Raw genomic sequence first — 20,844 nt, 5'->3', positions numbered from 1 at the left:
ACTCCTGCTGGCCACCAAACTCCCCAGACATGAATATTATTGAGCATATCTGGGCTGCCTTGCAACGTGCTTAATGTTTAATGTGTGTGAAATCTTATGGGACTTAACTGCTAAGGTCATCAGTCCCTAAGCTCACACACTACTTAACCTAAATTATCCTAAGGACAAACACACACACACCCATGCCCGAGGGAGGACTCGAACCTCCGCCGGGACCAGCCGCACAGTCCCTGACTGCAGCGCCTAAGACCGCACGGCTAATCCCGCGCGGCCGTGCAACGTGCTGTTCAGAGAGATCACACCCCCTCGTACTCTTATGGATTTATGGACGGCCCTGCAGGATTCTATGGACGGCCCTGCAGGATTCATGGTATCAATTGCCCCCGGCACTACTTCAGACATTAGTCGAGTCCATGCCACGTCGTGTTGCGGCACCTCTGCGTGCTCGCGGGGGCCCTACACGATACTAGGCAGGTGTACCAGTTCCTTTGGCTCTTAAGTGTAGTACATTGTTAGATGAGGTAGGGGGGGAGGGTAATGGTATTTGTGGTACAGCCTGTAAAACAGATTTTATCAAAATTTAAGACATTTTAAGTTGAACCACAAACCACAAGCCGGGTCCAATTCGGATGATACTATCAAACCAACTGATCGCGTTCGCTTCGCCGCATCGCGCGTCGCACAGTGCCACGCGCATGTGCACTCGCGTAGGACAATTTAACTGCTGGCGACTGTTTGGTATTTTCGCGCAGTCGCCGTACCGCGCTGCGTTCGAAACAGTTTGCTCACGTAGGACGCCCACCGCCCACCCCACCCCACCTTATCATCATACTCTTTGCGAGATTTGTCTTGTATTTTTTCACCCCTTCAGTGAATAATTTCACGCACAAACCGGAAGCGTTAGTGGCAGGCTGACGGCAGCTGTTGCTGCGGTTGCGAACACTCGTGCACTTCTCTATTCAACAACAAGCCTGCTCCTTCGCGGTGATCGGCAGCAGCTGGCAGGAACGCGACGATTTCGCAACGTCACTGCCGTAGTGTGCGAGCCTCAATTGTTTCACATACACTGCTGAAACGCGTGAGATGATGACGATGCGAATTCGCGATAATAAATTCGTCCAATGCATCGAGCCTCAGGGCTTCTCAGCGAAACTCAGTGTAGTCGAAATAACCTGCCAACAAAATGCCCACCTACATGTTTTCAAGGTTGTTTAGAGTACGCAGCAGAAGTTTCGGTGGGAAACCAAAAAAAAGTTCAAATGTGTGTGAAATGTTATGGGACTTAACTGCTAAGCTCATCAGTCCCTAAGCTTACACACTACTTAACCTAAATTATCCTAAGGACAAACACACACACACACACACACACACACACACACACACACACACACACACCCATGCCCGAGGGAGGACTCGAACCTCCGCCGGGACCAGCCGCACAGTCCATGGCTGCAGCGCCTGAGACCCGCGCGGCCGATGGGAAACCCTTGCACATCGTCGGTACGTCCGGCTCTCGCCCCCTTAGCGATTTCCATGTTTTTGAAGCCCTGAAGAAAGCCATTTGTGGCCGTTGACTTGCTTCGGACAAAGAGGTGCACACCTGTGTACAATCGTGGTTCCAGAAGCAACTGCAAACAGAAGCAGCTCTCCCCAGTCTAGAACTTTCAGAGCATTATGGGCAGAGGCCTCAGCAGCCCACACACAACGGAAGTGTCTTAGACCTTCTAGCTACAAACACATCCGACCGGATCGACAATGTCAGTATAGAAATGGGGAGTAGCAATCATGATGTCATTATAGCAGCTATGACTACGAAAGTTAACAAATCAGTCAACAAGGCTCGGAGAATGTTTCTGCTAGATAGAGGAGATAAGCAGTTATTAGTATCTTGCTTAGACAGTTGGAAATGCCGTGTGGTTAGGGCCTCCCGTCAGGTAGACCGTTCACCTGGTGCAAGTCTTTCGAGTTGACGCCATTTTGGCGACTAGTGTGTCGATGGAGATGAAATGATGATGAGAAGGACAACACAACACCCACTCCCTGAGCAGAGAAAATCTGTGACCCAGCCGAGAATCGAACCCGGGCCCATAGGATTGACATTCTGTAGCGCTGACCACTCAGCTACCGGGGGCGGACGCTTAGACAGTGAATTGACATCACATAGCTCCAGTAAGGTGCATGTTGAGGAATTATGGGCAAAGTTTAAGCAGATTGTAAACCCTAGTCTGGAGAGTTACATGCCTAGTAAGTGAATGAAGCATGTAAAAGACCCACCATGTTTTAATAACGAAATTCGGCAGATGCTGAGGAAGCAGAGGCTGTTGCACTTTCAGTTCAAAAGGGAACACGTAAATGACAACAAGCGAAGGTTAGTAGGGATGAAGCTATGCACAAAGCACACAACAACTACCACCATCACACCTTAGCAAAAGATCTGGCAGAGAACCCAAGAAAATTCTGGTTGTATGTAAAATTGCTATGTGGGTCTGAGGCTTCCATTCGGTCCCTTGTCGACCAGTCTGGTGTGGCAGTTGAAGATAGCAAAACGAAACCCGATGTTTTAAATTTCACATTCAAGAAATCGTTCACGCATGAGAACTGTACAAACATACCATCATTTGACCATCGGACAGACTCCCGTATGGACGATATAGTAATAAGCGTGTCTGACATAGAGAGATTTGAAGCAAATAAATCACCAGTTCTGGATGGAATCCCAGTTCGATTTTACAAAGAGTACTCTATGGCATTGTCCCTTACCTAACTAGCATTTATTGTGAATCTCTCACCCAGCACCAAGTCCGAAGCGCCGGGAAAAAATCACAGTTGACTGCGGTATATAAAAAAACGTAAAAGAACATACCCACAAAATTACAGACCAATATCCCTAACTTCTGCTTGCTGCAGTATCGTTGAACATATTCTCAATTCAAATATAACAAACTTTCTTGAGACTGAGAGGCTTACATCCACGAATCAGAATCGTTTCAGAAGGCATTACTTGTGCAAAACTCAGCTTGCCCTTTCCTCACATGATATACTGAGAACTATGGATGAAGGGCAACAGGCAAATTCCATATTTCTAGACTTCCAGAAAGCATTTGACACAGTGCCCGATTCCAGGCTGTTAACGAAGGTACGAGCATGTGGAATAAGTTCACAGATATATGAGTGGTGTGAAGACTTCTTAAATACTAGAACTCAGTATGTTGTCCTCAACAGCGAGTGTTCATCAGAGACAAGGGTATCATCAGGAGTGCCCTAGGGAAGTGTGATAGGATCTCAGTTGTTCTCTGTATACATAAACGATTTGACGGACAGGGTGTGCAGCAATTTGTGGTTATTTGCTGATGATGCTGTGTAGTGTATGATAAGATGTCAAAATTGAGTGACAGCAGGAAGATAGGAGACGACATAGACAAAATTTCCAGTTGGTGTGATGAATGGCAGTTAGCCCTTGATGAATGGCAGCTAGCCCTAAATCTGGAAAAATGTAAGTTAATGCGGATGAGAAGCAAGATCAAACCTGTAATGTTTAGATCAGTATTACTTGTGTCCTGCTTGACACAGTCATGTCGTTTAAATATATGGGCGTAACGTTCCAAAGCAATATGAAATGGAACGAGCATGTGAGAACTGTGGTAGGGAAGGCAAGTGGTAGCCTTTGGTGTATTGAGAAAATTGGAGGAAAGAGTGGTTCCCTGTAAAGGAGACTGCATATAAGATGTCAATGCGACCCATTCTTGGGTACTGCTTGAGTCTTTGGGATTCATACCAGGTCAGATTGAAGGAAGACATCGAAGCAATTCAGTGGCAGGCTACTAGCCTTGTTATTGGCAGGCTTAAATAACACATGTCACTGAGATACTTCAGTAACTCAGATGGGAATCCCTGGAGGGAAGGCAACATTCTTTTTGAGAAACACTATTGAAAAAATTTAGAGAACCAGCATTTGAAGCTGACTGCCAAATGATTCTACTGCCGCCAACATACATTGCACGTAAGGACCATGAAGATAAGATACGAGAAATTAGGGCTCATATGGAGGTGTATAGACAGTTGTTTTTTCCATGCTTTGTTTGTGACTGGAACAGGAGGGGAAATGACAAGTAGTGATACAGGGTACCCTCCGCCACACACCGTAAAGTGACTTGCAGAGTATCTATGTAGGTGTAGTTGCATAGAAAAGAATAAAGAAGTGTTTGTGGCCATTATAGATCTTGAAAAGACCTTCGACAGAGTGCAGAGGGATAAGCTGATGTATATGTTGAAGAGGAAGGGAGTAAAGTGTAAGGAGAGAAGACTGTTTGCAAATCTGTACTTGAACCAAAAGGCAAGGGTACATATTACAATGATACCAAGGAACAACTAGACTGGGATAGAGGGCAGACAGGGCTGTTACATCTTGCTGCTCCTATTTAACACTTATTTGAAGGAAATACTGAAGAGGTATTTGGATAGGAAAAGAGGCATCAGGAAAGGTGGACTGAAAATATATGATAGATTTGCAGATGACATGGTGATCATTGCAGAAAATGAAGAAATCCAATGCTAAATGATCTTAATGAGCATGTGTAGCATATGGTATGAAAATAAACAAAAAAACAAAAACAAAGAAAAGATGAGCAAAGTATTAAATAAAGTCATAAACCATAAAGCAGATGAGATTAGACAAGCTTTTGTGAAGTTGAATTCGGGAAGATACACATTGTCAACAGGACATCCAAGTCAGAATGGCGCTGGTAAAAGAGACATTTCAAAAGCAGAAAAGACTCTTAGGTAGTGGGTTGAACACAGAATTAGAAAGCAACAAGCGAAATCCATGATAAAGAGTGTGGCCTTGTACAAAGCAGAAACATGAACATTGAGAAAGCAGGACAAGAGAAGAATTGAAGATTGTGAAATGGGGATATGGTGCAAGATGGAGAAGAGCAACTGGACTGATAAAGTCAGGAATGAGTATGTACTGAGAAGAGTTGTAGATCAGAGGGTGTTGCTGACAGTGAAGAGAAGGGGATAAACTGGATAGGACATAATTTGAGACGAGTGCTTTGGAGTAGATTTAATTGCAGAATTTATTCTGGGGAAAAGAGGGGATGGCGGAAGAAAATACCAGATGTTAGACGATGTCAGTAGACCACAAGGAGGATATCAAAGAATGAAAAGGAAAGCAGAGAAAAGAGAAGCATGGAGGGCTATGGAGTCTAAACTTGCTGCAAGGCAAATGACCAAATATTTTAAGTTTTTCTTCATGTAAGGTCTGTGGGTAATCATAACCCTGAACTGAAATCTCATTAAGATTGTATTTCCTGTTGCACTAATATGTGGTAGGGTCCTATGTTGTATCTGTCCATGTCTCTTTTCCAGAATGCCATGGAACATCCTGTCTTCTAGGAGTAATAAATTCTGTTTTACTTTTAGAATAAGACCGAGTGAGGTGGCGCCATGGTTACCACAATAAACTCACATTAGGCAGGTGAGGGATTCAAAACCCTGTCTGTCCACCTAGCTGTAGGTTTTCCACAGTTTCCCTAAAGAAAGTAAGATGAAGATCAGAGTGTTTCCTTTGAAAAGACAGTGCACAATTTCACCCCATTACTGGTCCAACCAAAGCTTATACTCTGTCTCTTCATACTTCATCATCGACTTCCTATTTTGAGTAGAGTACCCCTCGTAAAATGTAAGAAGTCTTTTTTTTACAGGTAATGATTTTGCGTGGCTCAATGGTCTGCTTCAAGTCTTTCAATTGGACGCCATTTTGGCGATTTGCATGTCCCTAACCTACCCCACGCATCATTCCTGATGATTTTTCACGTCATTTTGAGGTGAAGGTTAGGTTAAAGGATGACAAAAACATTCTGTGGCTTCCAGGCATGAGCTTTCCCAGCAGATCACCAGTCCCTTCATTTGTCACAGTTCAACAAGATGCCCAGATCTAAGAAAAACCAAGATACACTTATGTCTTCCTGTTTTTCACATGGTCAGCTGTAAAACTGACTTGATGCAACTCTTTATGCTAGTCTGTCTTGTGCAAGACTCTTCATCTCGGCATAACTGCTGCGACCCACATCTACTTGAGCCAACTTACTGTAGCAAACCCTTTCCCCTAAAATCCCCCTCCCTCCTTGTCACACATCTCTCCTTACAAAATTAATTATTTCTTGATGCCTTAGGATGTGCATGTGCCCACGAAAATCAGAAGGCAGATGCCTTTTGTATTTTGCGCTCTTCATCTAAGTGATCGGTGCCATTCACCATCTCAAGCTTCAGCCTGCTACTACCTATCTGAAACAGTAGAATAGAACATGAGAAACTTTTCTAGAGTCTTGCTAGACTCTCTTGAGAATGTGCCAGCTCACTAAGTAGTCCTCATTAAGGCTTCTATAGAGCTGCACAGAATGCCTCATCATATGTATAATGCTGATATGACAAAATTAAAAGTCTAGTTTTGCGGATGCAAAATTTGAAAGTAATGAAGGCATTCATGAAGATATTACACAGCAGATTTTTGGCAAAACCAAGTATTGTTTCACTTTATGAGAAATATTTTCCAATGAAAGGAATGTACACTGACAGTTAACAGTTTCATACTTAAATTTGTTCTCACTCAGGTCAAGGATGCCCTGCCCTCATTTTTGTAGTTACAACAGTTCCCAAATACAGCATTGTAGCAAACCAGCTGCACCGGCTTCCCTTTTTTTTTTTTTCTTCATACATGTGTGCCAAAAAGAATTGTATCCTTTAATGTAACACCGAGACACTTAAAAAAACCACAAATTCTGGTTTATGAATCATATTATCGTTTCTAGTAGGACTAGATTTTGGATGTTCTATGTCTTTTAATGTAGTCTTCCCAAATCACAGTGCACTCGGTGGTGTTATTCCAATACACCCACAAAATTATCACAGTCAACTTTTTACAAATCTTTAGAACATCAGTAGAACATTTTCACTTCTTCGTTACTTGAGGTCAAAATTTTATCAACTGGGAATGTTCTTCAGCTGTGGGACCTAATGGAAATTCCGTTCACTGAGCAAACATTTGAGCTAATCTTTCCACTATTCATGTAACAGAATATGATAATGGTAGTATTTTATTTGAAAACAATAAAAAAAACTTGTGTACTTCTAGTTTTAACTGATAGTCTAATCACTGTCAGAGGTTTTTGCATATTAAAATGGTGTAATATAGACAATATGAGTAAAAACAGTGAATATAACATATACATTTCCAGGTAAAGTATGTCTGAGGACTATAATTGTTTGCACTGTGTATAGATGATTCAGTAGAAAGCATCGGATGCTCTTTAAGACTGTTCGCAGATGATGCGGTTGTCTGTAAAGAAGTAGCAATGCCAGGACAGTACTGATGTGCAGAGTGACCTGCAGAGGATTGATGAATGGTGCAGGCTCTGGCTGTTGACCCTTAATGTAAATAAATGTAATATATTGCATATACAAAGGAAAAGAAAGTCAATACTTTATAACTACACTGTCGATGAGAAACTACAGGAAACTGTACCTACAGTAAAATTTCTAGGAGTAACTATACACAGTGACTTTAATTGGAATCAAACAAAACAAATAGTAGGAAAACAGATGCCAGATTGAGACTCATAGGAAGAATCTTCAGGAAATGTAAATCATCAATTTTGGGGGGGGGGGGGGGGTAGAGAGAGAGAGGGAGAACAGGTTTCATCACAGACTCATTTAGTTGGCGCAAGAGCGTTACGATGTTCAACAAACTGAGTTTTCAGTCATTACAAGAGAGGTGTTGTATGTCATAAAGAGGTTTACTATTCAATCTTTGAGAGAGCACTTTCCTGGAAGAGTCAGACAGGATATTACTTTTTCCCACATACATCTTGTGTGATGACCAGAACGAGAAAATTCAAGAAATTAGAGCCAATTACAGAAGCTTATCGATGATCATTCTTACCACACACTATTTATGACTGGAACAGAGTAGGGGGATCAGTTAGTGGTACCAGAAGTACCCTCCACCATACACCATTAGGTGGCTTGAAGAGTATGATGTAGATATAGATGGCTTCACAAAACCAAAACTGGTTGTGTATCCACAAGGATTAGTTATGTGGACTGTTTTCCAATGATACTGGTGCTCCATTACCGCACATTGCTGCATATCCCACTATGTCTCAAATGTGGTAAGCAGTCCAACTTCGTTACAGCGTTTGGCCATGCACAATACCCCTTCCATCGTCTTCATTATTTAGACAGCTTTTATATGGTGGATACATGCCTGTATACAGAAATTTCACATAGAATTTTAGTTTTCTAGATAAAACACTTATGTTCCACTTTAGAAGAACAACCACATCAACCACATAATTTTACAATAATTCCCATTTCTCAGAATTTATGTATTGGCAGTTTTTTCCTTACCCTTATCTTTTAACCATTGGTAATTGCGTTTAAATATACAATAGAGCATCAATTATGTAAATACCAATCATCCTAAATATTGGTACAGTGTAAACATTCCAGCTGGCAAATTTTAATTTTTGTTTGCGCCATTTAGAAGTTCTGCTGGCACTTGGCTGGCCAATTTGGCAATTTCCCCCTGCCTGCCCAACAGCACACACATTTCCAGAATGAGATTTTCACTCTGCAGCGGAGTGTGCACTGATATGAAACTTCCTGGCAGATTAAAACTGTGTGCCCGACCGAAACTCGAACTCGGGACCTTTGCCTTTCGCGGGCAGGCGCTCTACCATCTGAGCTACCGAAGCACGACTCACGCCCGGTACTCACAGCTTTACTTCTGCCAGTATCTCGTCTCCTACCTTCCAAACTTTAGTTTCAGCACACACATTGTTGTTGTTGTTGTTGTTGTTGTTGTTATGCATTGATGACTGAACCTGGTCAGGCTACTGTTGTTGAAATGGTGACTAAACGTAAATGCATTGCTCTCGGTGTTTCCAGTAAACTTAATGTAATAGACAGTGACAAAAGGTGCTTGTGGATCAAGCTTTGCTTGGGAATATAGAGATGTAAATGCAACAATATGAGACATTAGAAAGAACAGTGATATTATTATAAAACTGGTGAGTGTATTTGACAGTGAAGGTGTAGGCTTGCACCAAAGAAGGAATGAAAATGACAGAAAACCAGGATTTAGACATCACACTTTACACATGGTTCATGTGAATATATACCCAAGAACAAGCTATAAATGGGCCTTTGATTTGTGAAACACACTTGGAATTAACAAGATAGAAGGAAGTAATACTGTTTTTAATACAACTACTGGCTGTATTGTGCATTTCCAGCCTAGGCATGGAATTGAGGAATTGGACATCTATGGTGAAAAACTTGACTAATATTCAACAACTGAACATTTCTTGAAGGATGCTGTGATATGGCAGCTGAAGTTTTAGTTACTATCAAGGACATTACGGTAGCAAAAGGTTTGAATAAGCTCCTTCCTTCACACGAGTCCATCATTGCACCTGAAGAGCCACGAAATAGCAGTTTGTTTTTAAACTGGTTTGGTTGATTAAAGACTCTTCAGGACTTGAAGAAAGTGATCAGGAAAATATTCAGGATTGGTCCACATGTGATGTTGACATTGGCTTTCAAGTATTAACTCATGATGCAATAATTGCCAGTGTTAGGAGCAACCAAGACGCTTGCGGCAATGAGAAAGAGCCTAGTAATAATGATAATGCTGAAAACAGACTATCCAAAGAGGGAGGTTGTCACTATCATGTGATGATTATAAAGTAGTTACAAGAATGAGAAGACTGTGAGTCTATCTTTAAAATGTTAGCGAAATTTAGTGGGAAAAAGTTAGCCTGGACTCTGAATGAAAAACAAATTGTGGATTTATTTCCACAACAGTAGGCATGATGTAGTGGCCATGGAAACTAGGCTACATTGTTAGTTTGCTGTGTTATTTGTGGGTTGTGATACAAAATATACACTGTGTGTAAAAACATGTCACAGACTTGAGGGATTACTCTTGACACTGAAACAGTACAAAATGTTCATATAAACATGGGTCCAAAAATCCTTTGTAGGGGAGGTATGAAGTATGTATTATTCATGGCACAAAGATTATGCTTTTTCCAAACACATTTACATTTACAAAAATTGCCCAGTTACCAGCTCCTGATTCTTTGCATCTCTGGAGCCTGTGTTGCATACTTTGCTGTATGCTGTGATGAAACTCTTGGTAAGTTCAATTTCTGCTTGGATCCATTTTGGATATGCTCTCTCAGAACATTAGCATTGGATGTAGGAATTGAATATGCTAAGGATTTTAAGGCAGGCCATGCTATGGATCACCCTCGATCAATCCGCTGGTTATTGAGATACTATCAAACTACCTGTGTAACCTCAGGTGAAGTGCCATCATGCATAAACCACATTCATTGGATGATTTCTAGAGGTACATCATCAAGAAAATGAATCAACTCGTGTCTGACAAGCTAGATATGTTTGTCCAGTACGATGGTGTGAAAATGAGATAATCATGAATGATTTCATCCCACATGTTGGGGCTGAACCTCTGTTGTTTTCTGCCTTGCCACACTTCCTGAGGTTTTTTACGAGCCCAGATGTGATTGTTGTGATGTAAACGTAAATGTCATGTGACTAGGGCCTCCTGTTGGGTAGACCGTTCGCCGGGTGCAAGTCTTTCGATTTGACACCACTTCGGCAACTTGCGCATTGATGGGGATGAAATGATGATTAGGACAACACAACACCCAGTCCCTGAGCGGAGAAAATCTCCGACCCAGCCGGGAATCAAACCCGGGCCCTTAGGATTGACATTCTGTCATGCTGACCACTCTGCTACCAAGGGTAGACTATTGTTATGATGATTGAAGATCATATCATGTGAAAAGCCAGCCTCATGAGTGAATAAGATACATGCTAAGGAATTGCATGAACGTAGCACACACTTGGTGGAAAGCCTGCCTCATTTAATCCTTGCACATGTTGAAGGTGATACGGTTGCAGAAGATTTTCATGCATAATATTTCAGATCATCATGCACGTGATTGATGCCTACCCTTCTCACATTTCTCGTTGTACTAGTTGATAGTGTTTCATCCACAGTACAAAGAACCCATTCTTCAAACTCAAGCGTTCAAACATCATGTGGTCTTCCATCATCTGCAAGTGAGCCTGTTTCTTGCAAGCATTGGTAGAATCGTACAAACATTCTTATGTAAAGTAACTACCTCCCAAAATAATATTCAGCATAAATTTGATGTGCTTCATCCACATTCCCATCTCCTAGGCCATACATGTTGTGTGTATCCTGTAATTTCAGACACTGACTATATTGTGATGATGTTTTGTTGTGGAAGTTACTGTAAAATAGAACAAATGACAATCAGACAAAACGAAAGAGATGCCATGAGCAACTGTAAACAAGAATGTGAGTGAAAGTGCACATTTGAGGTAAATTATATGATCAGAGGTCATTACAGGGAATTCCTTTCATAACTCCATAACAAAGGATTTTGGGACCCATATTCGTATGTACTTTTTGTAAAGTTTTAGTATCAAGACTAAATAAGTTTTTGATACTTTATGAATCCTGTATATGTACAGCTTTGTGTGTAATTGAGTGTTTCATTCTACATTTTCATAAATGATTGGTGTCCAAAAAATCAGTTATCCTAGCTTCCCTGACTCCCACCTTTGCCCCTGTCCGCAGTTGTTTAGGATAACTGATGCCCTGCTGCAGTGGTCTGTGCTCACACACTGCTGTATGCTATCAAAGAGTTACACGGGATTATCCAGAAAACAAAAGTGCAAGCCTAATAATAATGAAAGGAAAGGTATACTCTTAGATTCATAATTGATACCACTGCCATAATCTCTATTGTCAACAGGATGTGCACAAAATAACCACCATTGTGGAAAACATGCTTAGGAAGCATATTTTGAATTTTGTGTAGATTCTAAGTCCCATTAAACTGAAGACTCATCTTTTGACATGAAAGGTATCTTATTTTCTGGACAGTATTGCAATGAGCTATGGGACATGATCAGCTCACAACAGATCTGAGAGTTAGTCAATAGAAAAATGCAAGGCACACTCACCATCAAAGCTATTGTCCCATTATTGCTTCTTTGAAACATCGCTGATTCTTGTGTCTTCTATGAAACATTACAAAAACTGGCTCACATTGTTAGAAAAACATCATGGAATATCATAACTGGGCATGACCGTATTACACACCGCCTGCCCTTACGCCACACATAACAAGGGAATGGCTTGCAATCCAGGTTGGAAAGTTATTTTACATCCTTCATGTTGTGCAGATTTCACATCAGATGCTTCTGAAGTTGAAGAAATACTTCGAGTTACCTCCTTCTCTTTGCAAAATCATTGAACGAATGTCCAATACTGGTGTCTACATTATACAGGCAATGTGCTGTAATCAGTGTGGAAACATTAATTGGCAGACACAGATCATCTTCCTCCACACCTATGCTTCTATGATGGTTTTTGAAAAGGGCCACCAGCCGTGCAATTCTGTGCAAGTGATGTGAACAGTCTCATAATCTGATTGGTCACATATAGGTCACAAGATCCAACCATTGGATTGGAAACAATATACTGTGAATAGTCTCCACCTTAATTCCAAACTGGGCATTTTCGTAATCTCAGAAACAGCAAATTTCAAGATGTTAGTTCATAAGTATGAGTGTCAAATAATCACACAGAATGAAATGCTTTAGCTTCATAGAAAAAAATCATGTTTATTTTCACATTAACAGACTTCGCCAAGTTCATATCTTTTGATGAAGATCACACCATCTTGCTACTGGGTTCATAATAATAATAATAATAACTGTATCTCTCATTTGACAGCAAAATCTAGCCATCTACTTGCAAATAAAGTTGATAACCAACTCCCCAAAACTGGCTTTTGTCTCAGAAAGTAATAATTCAATAGACATACACTCTCCCCCTCCCCTTTACCATCAATTGGACTATGCAGTAATGTCCTGCCTCCTGACTGAACTCTACTAACATATCAAGAAGTCTACAATACAGACAGCTTAAACAACAAATGTAATTCAAACCTTTACTTCTTTCTTTGATAACTCTTTTTGCCATTAAAAAAATGTAGGCAGATATGCACTGCTAATAAGTAACCAATTTGGATAACTAATAGCATTAGAATATTATTTAGGAGCTGTATCATAATATGGAGGACAGTCAGACACCACTTTCAGAATTTCACTGCAGACATTACTGCAAAGTGCTGAAAAATGTCATCAAACATGCATTACACCAAGAAAATAGAAAGCTCTCGGGCCAAAATTAAAACTATATGATCGGTTATGACAGATATCAGAGCAAAATGTGGGTGCTTGACATATTACACCTCTCTTGTGAAAAACTGAAGTTTTTGGTGATCCACCAGAGCTGTGTGAATTATTTAGTAATCACTTTCTGTTAACAGTCTGCAAGTTAAATAAAAATTTTATTGGTGCAGTTCAATATACAGAACTCTTGAAAGCTTGTGTTCAGAGACAAATACACGGTCCAGTCGCAGTAATGTGTCCACCTCTCAGAAACCTAAATAACCATCTTTTGCAGTGCGGATGTGCAGGAAGAGAGTCGATGAGGTAATGGAAGGTACTGATAGGGATGTGGAGCCATGCTGACTCCAGTGCCATGGCAGCTGCACTATGTTTCTCAGTTGGGTTTAAATCCAGGAATTTGGTGGCCAGGGGAGTACAGTAAACTCATTCTGGTGCTCTTTGAACCATGCACATACAATACGAGTTGTGTGACTTTTGCATTGTCATGCTGGTAGATGCCATCATGCCAAGGTGAAAAAAAAAAAAAAAACTGCATTTAAGGATAAAAACATACTTGCATTGATCCATTGTGCCTTCCCAAATGATGAGGTCACCCAGAGAATGCCCTCAAAACATTCACCAGATCATAACATTACCTTCTCCGACCTGGTCCCTTCCAGCGATTGTTGCAGAACTGCACACTAGAGATCAAAAATGAGCTCCATATACGCACTTTAAAGTCACCAGCAAGTCCTGTGCTGTCATCCCCAAACTCGCCACCTCCATGTTCCCATAGGCTTGACCCGTGAGTCTCTGCAACAGCGCACTCATCACCTGAGTCTGTTGTTGTGTACATGTCGATTTAATTTGCTCAGAAAGGAAAGCGAGTACATGAGTTCACAAGTACGTATAACTGTGGACTCACACCACTCCCACAACGTACATAACCATTTTGAAAGAAAGTTCTTCCATTAAGCTGTATATTATTACTTGTTTATTTCACACAATCATGATTTTGGCTTTATAGCCGTTCCCAAGTGCAATTTGAAATGTCACAAAGTGTCTGATCTGCCTAAATGACAGAAGCATGTTATACCACTATAACTACAGAGCAGTTAGCAATGAAATTTTTCTTTTATACGTATATTTATATAGGTAAAACTTTTTTGAAAACTGCTATAAATTTATTTTAATATTTAATATCTATTCAGAGAATCTCCAACAATTACGTTGCCATATAAACACTTTGGAGGTGTTGCTGAATTTTTAATGGCAGTACCAGAAAACATGACATGAGGGTGAAGTTAAATTTCTAAATGGTGATTAATTATTAAAATAAATTACAAAAATGAACTCAGTGTTGTCCCGTAAACACATGTTACCATGACCAAATGAATACAGAAACAGTGAACTTTTTTGTCACGGGGATATAACAGTGATGTTGCTCTGAGCCCAGTTTTCATTTGACGCAGCAGGAGCATTTTCTCATGATGAAGGTGGAATAAACAAGAATACAACCATTTTGTTTGCATTGGATGAAATTTGCACATTTTTAATTTGAAGTATTGGTCATAGCATGGAACTTATTCCAGATATCATTCCTCCTCGAATGGAACATATTTGCAATTGTGTACTTTGCAGCAATTAACTTTTGGCTTACACCCTGCACAGTCTCACAAAACACAGGTTCGTTAAAAGGCAATCTGATCCCGACAACCTATCATTTCATCTTGGCAGTGCTACTTTACAGCAGCAATATCTTGTACTAATCGTTCATACTAACAAGAAGTCACGCGTACCCTTACACTTCTGTATGGTTCAGTTCATCTATGGCCCATGGTGCAGCACAGTTTTCTCGGTGCCAGTTTTGGACAGAGCCATTTTGCCATGCACAGGATACTAACCACAGGGGCACACAAACAGTTTTATGAATTAGCCATTTTGAAAATGCTTCCACATTTTGCCTGAAAGCCAAAGATCATGCCTTATTGGACGTCAGATAAATCACTCCCATTTACACGTTATGACAAAGACTTCACTGACGCATTTTATGTACCCTCCACTGCTAGTGTTACCATCTGCTGTCTGTGAGTGATTATGGCATGTTGATGTCGAACATAGGCTGTGGTCTCATTAATGTGAGTGGACTGTGTACATCACATGCAGCTGCAGGAAACAAGAAAAGATGAAACTGAATGAATTATTAAATCATGTAAGACCAGAGGCACCCATATGAGAAGTTTTGAGTGGATTCATGGAGATTAGTGCACCATATATTAGTTGTACTCAGTTGTCTGTGCAATATATTTTTGGGTACGGTCAGTTTCCTGTCAGTTTGAAACATTTAGGGAAATCACTTCATGAAAGGGTTGAAAAGGGAACCTAGACACTAAACAGTCAATCTCTGAGATACCGATGTTTTCACAAAGTTTTTGAGAAAGCAGTGTGTAAGATGGTAATGGCATGTCTCAGTACACATAATTTGTTGTCACACTCGCAGATTGTTATCGGGAAAGGAGTATCCTCAAAAAACTGAACTTATTCTTTTGAGTGTGATGCACAAACAAAGCTAAATAATAGGTTGAGAACAGAAGGTATTTTCTCGATTTTTGTTTTCATGGGAAAAAATAAAGAATTTGATGGTGTGGACCATCCAGTACGTATACAGAAGTTGGAACATTATGGGATTACAGAAAATGCTCAACAGTGATGCACTTCCAGAAAAACTAAATAAAAAAAGTAATGGTTAAACTCCAAGTATACAAATCCAAGTTGAAAGGTTTCCTTGTGGCATACATATTCTTTTCTGAACAAGAGTTGCTCAGAGTAGTTCAGAACTTTTCCCTGTGACGTGTTGTTTGTATATAAGGGGCATTAAAAAAGAAACGAGCTGGAGTCTGTAATGCGCAAACCAGAGACAGGAGGGTAATATTGTGGCGTGTGTAACGAGGTGTGGTTCTGATCAGAGCATGGAACTTGACATCGTGTTGCTAGATGGCATGCGTGCATCTCAAGTGACTATACAGGGCTAGCAGCAGCATGCATCGGTCGTCCAACACTGCCAGTCGCATTGCAAACAGTGACATGGAGGCATCAAAACAAGAGCAAAGAGGTGTTGGTCGTTTTCTGACAGTGGAAGGAGTAGGAGGAATGGACATTCATCGACAAATGTCAAAAGTGTACGGTGAACACAGTGTATCCCATGCAAGGGTCAAGGTGTGGCACAAGCACTTCAGTGAAGAACGGGTGTCATTAACCGATGATGCATGGTCTAGAGCACCACAGTGCATTACCGATGACATCGTCCAGCTGGTGGATGCACTCATTAGCCAGGACTGCCGAGTGACAGTGAAAGCCATAGCCACCGTGGTCGGATTTACTGTCAGAAGTGTTCACACCATCATGAAGGAATGACTGGACATGCGCAAAGTGTGTGCCCTATGGGTGCCCCACAGTCTTCAACCACACTAGAAAGCATGTCGAGTGGCCCACTGTCTTGCTAATCTTCAGCACTGTGCTTGGGAAGGGAATGCGTTCCTGACACGAGTGGTGGCCGGAGATGAGTCATGGTGTCATCACTTCAAACCAGAATCAAAATGACAAAGTATCCAGTGGAAACATCCAGGGTCACCTCCACCAAAAAAAGCCAAGGCCATCCACACGAGTGCTGAAAAGGTTATGCTGACATTCTTCTATGACCAAGATGGGCCCCTTCTGAGTCACTTCCTGCAGCATAGGACAGCAGTGAATGCTCAGTGTTACTCACAAACCTTGACCACCATTCGCCAAGCGATCAAATCAAAATGTCCAGGCAGCCTCATCCATGGAGTCATTCTGCTCCATGACAATGCAAAGCCTCATACGGCCAACACAGTCGCAGCGCTCCTTCAGAAATTCAAATAGGAGGTTCTAGGCCACTCTCCATACAGTCCAGACCTCTCTCTCTCTCTCTCTCTCTCTCTCTCTCTCTCTCTCTCTCTCTTTCTCTCTCTCTCTGTGATTGCCCCATTTTTGGTCCCCTTAAAAAGGCTCTGAGGGGCAAATGATTGACCTCGGATCACGTGTTCAGCTGTACATGCAGAACTGGATAACATCACAGCCCCGGGAATTTTGTGAGATGGCCGTTCACCACCTTGTGTCACAGTGGGACAAGTGTCTCAACAGCCAGGGTCAATACTTCTAACATACAGGTACTGGTTTCTGTAATTATGCCTCCGGCTTGTTTCTTTTTGAACGTCCCATGAACTGTCTAATTTTTTCTTGTTTTATCAATTCTTTAATTCTTTGTATATACAAGTTCTAATATGCATTCCGTAAATTATGTGCTGACTCATACCATAGCCAAAGAGCCTTGATTCACACGGTCCCACCAAAATTGACAAATAAATAAATTTGCGTACTAAAGACCAGCAAAATTTCATGTAATGTCACAGGAAGATCATACAACACGTCAGTCAATCCACAAGCTTTCACTGAGGTACTCGGTAAATGTTGGGTACTCTGGCAACCTTCTAGAGAGCCATCCGGGAAAACTGATCTTTTCACCAATGTTTTGACAATGTGTTTTCCAACCATAATGAGCAAATATGCTAATGATGCAGGGACGTAGTCACAAATCACACTGTGGTTAAGAATTAGGCCTAGAAGCTACATTTCTTTGCATGTTCATCCTCACAAAGTTTAGAAAGTTATACCTAAAATTTTATAGAAAGACAGGCAAAAAGTTATTAATTAATTTTATGAAACTTGCAGTATTTAAAATGTTTTCAAGAAGACTAGACTATCTGCCAAAGTGTCTTGACCATTGATGTACTAGAAGGGCTTCTCTCCAGCTTTTGTACAGATATTAACTGGATACAAATGGCTTGAATGTTAAGTTTTGTTATTTTATTCACAGTTTTGCACTTTGGTTGAGCGATAGTGTTGGACAATAATCCTTTTGAAAACTTGTACTTATAAGTAATACCAGTGGAAGTGTGTCATTGCTTTTTCTGTCATTGACTAATGTGTATAAGCTTGTCATATCATTGTTGTACTAGTACTTAGGAATATTTTGAGGACAGAGCCTGGGACATGAGTCCTTTGGAAAATGCATCTACTTCTGGCGTTTGACAGTGTGGCATCGAAGTGTTCAAGGCTTTTGCTGACTATATGAATCACATCTATTTTGGTATTAAATTTATTAGGGAAATGGTGATGGGTGACATGCCTGCATCCATGACTTTCTACTGTTATAACCATATGATGGTTGAGCTAATTGTTTTATGAGATGCACCCACATTGAACTATAACACAGCGGAACACTGACCTCTCCGTAGTTTTGATCACTCTCGTGCAAAGAGTGAATCAACTCGAACGCAAAAAATCTATTGTCCAAGCTGAAGTTCATACATGAGGTTAGAAAAAATGCTGTTTTGAGTTAGGCCTATTGAAATTCACTCGTCTAGCTAATTAGGACTGAAACCTGTAGAGTGACAGTAGAGAAAGATCTTTCTATTTATTTATTTTCTATAGTTTTCTTGGTGCGATGTCCAGCAAGACTGAATAGGTGTGATGGAAACACACAATGAGACTTCTTATCTGTCTGTGTCCCAAAATTAAGGATCAGTTATGTCTGTCTGGAGATGTCAGCTCCAAATCCTAGATGTGTATAATATTCCATTTGAATGTGGGCCTGATTGTGTCTATCAAAGGACAATATGCAGAATACTTCTGCACTAAGATGATATAGGCAGTGTAAGAAATTAAACACTACAGAACATAGATTCTTGCGATGCAACTTTCTAATGTAAAATGTGATGTAATACAATTTGATAACATGAAGTTCTTATGCACAGTTCAAGTTATTGAAAATCTTTGATTAAAGGAACAGTTGTCATTTGTGTTTGGCAGCTTTTGCCTTTTATAACAGATGTAAATGGTATTAGCAGTGGACAATCCCATATATTTCTAAAGCCATTTTAGTTGGCTTTAGTAACATCTAAAATATCAGTACCTAATTTATTTATTGCTATGAAATACATTTAAACAGTCAGACTTCGTGCCCTCATTGATGTTGATGGAAGTCTCTACTGAATCTTTGGCATGGGCAATCTGCTGTGAATAATGCTGTTACAATAAAAAGAACATTGGTGTGGTATTTCAATTTGTCACTTTCAAAAATGAGTTCATGTGGTCCTTTTTGTACAGCTGTAATTAAGTCAAAATTGTTTACTATACTTTGTCTTGCATATTACTTGATTTTTGGTATGATTGTTTACATTTTAATGGAACTGTTGTAGATCATTACTGTTATATTGCAATATCAGATAGAATTTTCATGGTTCAGTATGGATTTCATTATGTGCTCTTAAATTCTGAAAATAAATGAGTCTGATGCTTCTGAGCAGGTTTTACAAACAATTTCGTGAATATTCAGCTTCAGGGTGAAGTTATTGTTCATGCAATCCTGGAGTGACTGCTGCTGATATGATGTGACTGACATGACTAATTTACTTATCTGATCTGATTTCCAAAGTGTCATTGTGACTATTTGGTAAATGTTTTCATTAGACAAAATATGCATTACACGCATACACACACACGTCCATTATTTAATGAGACTGATTTGCTGTTGACTTATGCTGCTAACAGCATGTCTTGTTGTTTTCTTGCAGCTGTTACCCATTTACTAACAGATGAATTAGCATGAGAACCACCTGCTTACTGCTATTAAACATGTGCATATCGATGCAATTTAACTTTCAATAGTTTTCCTATCAGAACAGACACCTAAGATCTCTGATATGCCTTGTACTTGCCACTCCAAGATTCATGTTTTGCTTCAATTTCAATATACACACAGGAATTTAGCTACAAATGAATCATCATATTCTCCATGCCATGTATATCCATGCCTTCTCTGTCTTGGGCTTTGATACAGCCTTGCAATAACAGATAGCTACTTCCTCTTCACTTGAAATCTTGAAGTAACTGATTACCAGAACCTTATATTCATTTGAATATCTGTGTTCTATTAGGATGCTTATTACTCACCAACATTTTTGGTACAATAATGCAGTGGCAAGTTAAAATTGTTTACTTAAAAAACATTACCATGATTACAGTAATTGTAATTAAATGTCTGAGTATTGAACCATAGTATTTGATACATTAAGAACACATAGTTTGTTCTACTGGAATTATCCTTGATTTGTTATCTGCTTGCTTATAAATACATCATTACTGTGCTCCACAGTATTGTATATGAACTGAAGGTGGATAATTTCACAATACTTAATGCTAAGATTGCATTAATATTAACAAAATAACAGTGCCCTACACCTGAAGGTTGTGGTGGGAATAAAACACAGTGATTTACAATGATTGATCATGTAGGATGTTGTACACCCTTGCCTATCTCTAAGCTGGGAACAACTTCATCCAGTATGCTGAAAGGAGGCATGCAGTTAATTGTGTAATCCAAAACAAGGCACCACTTGACACTTTTACATGTTGTAAACATTTCCAGAGGGAAATGTCATCTTAATTGTCAGAAAAACAGGA

The 20,844-nt window shown here is 40.2% G+C and overlaps 1 protein-coding gene across 1 annotated transcript in view; it reads left to right on the top strand.

The window, feature by feature from the left end:
• The window catches only part of LOC124556586 (cyclin-dependent kinase 10), a 114,055-nt gene that overhangs the window by 36,942 nt on the left and 56,269 nt on the right, over window positions 1-20,844 (top strand). The window lies entirely within an intron of this gene.

This window comes from Schistocerca americana, chromosome X, assembly GCF_021461395.2.
Source record: "Schistocerca americana isolate TAMUIC-IGC-003095 chromosome X, iqSchAmer2.1, whole genome shotgun sequence".
Taxonomy (NCBI): Eukaryota; Metazoa; Arthropoda; class Insecta; order Orthoptera; family Acrididae; genus Schistocerca; species Schistocerca americana.
Note: the sequence above shows the minus strand (reverse complement) of the source record. Positions and strands in the feature narration are given on the sequence as shown.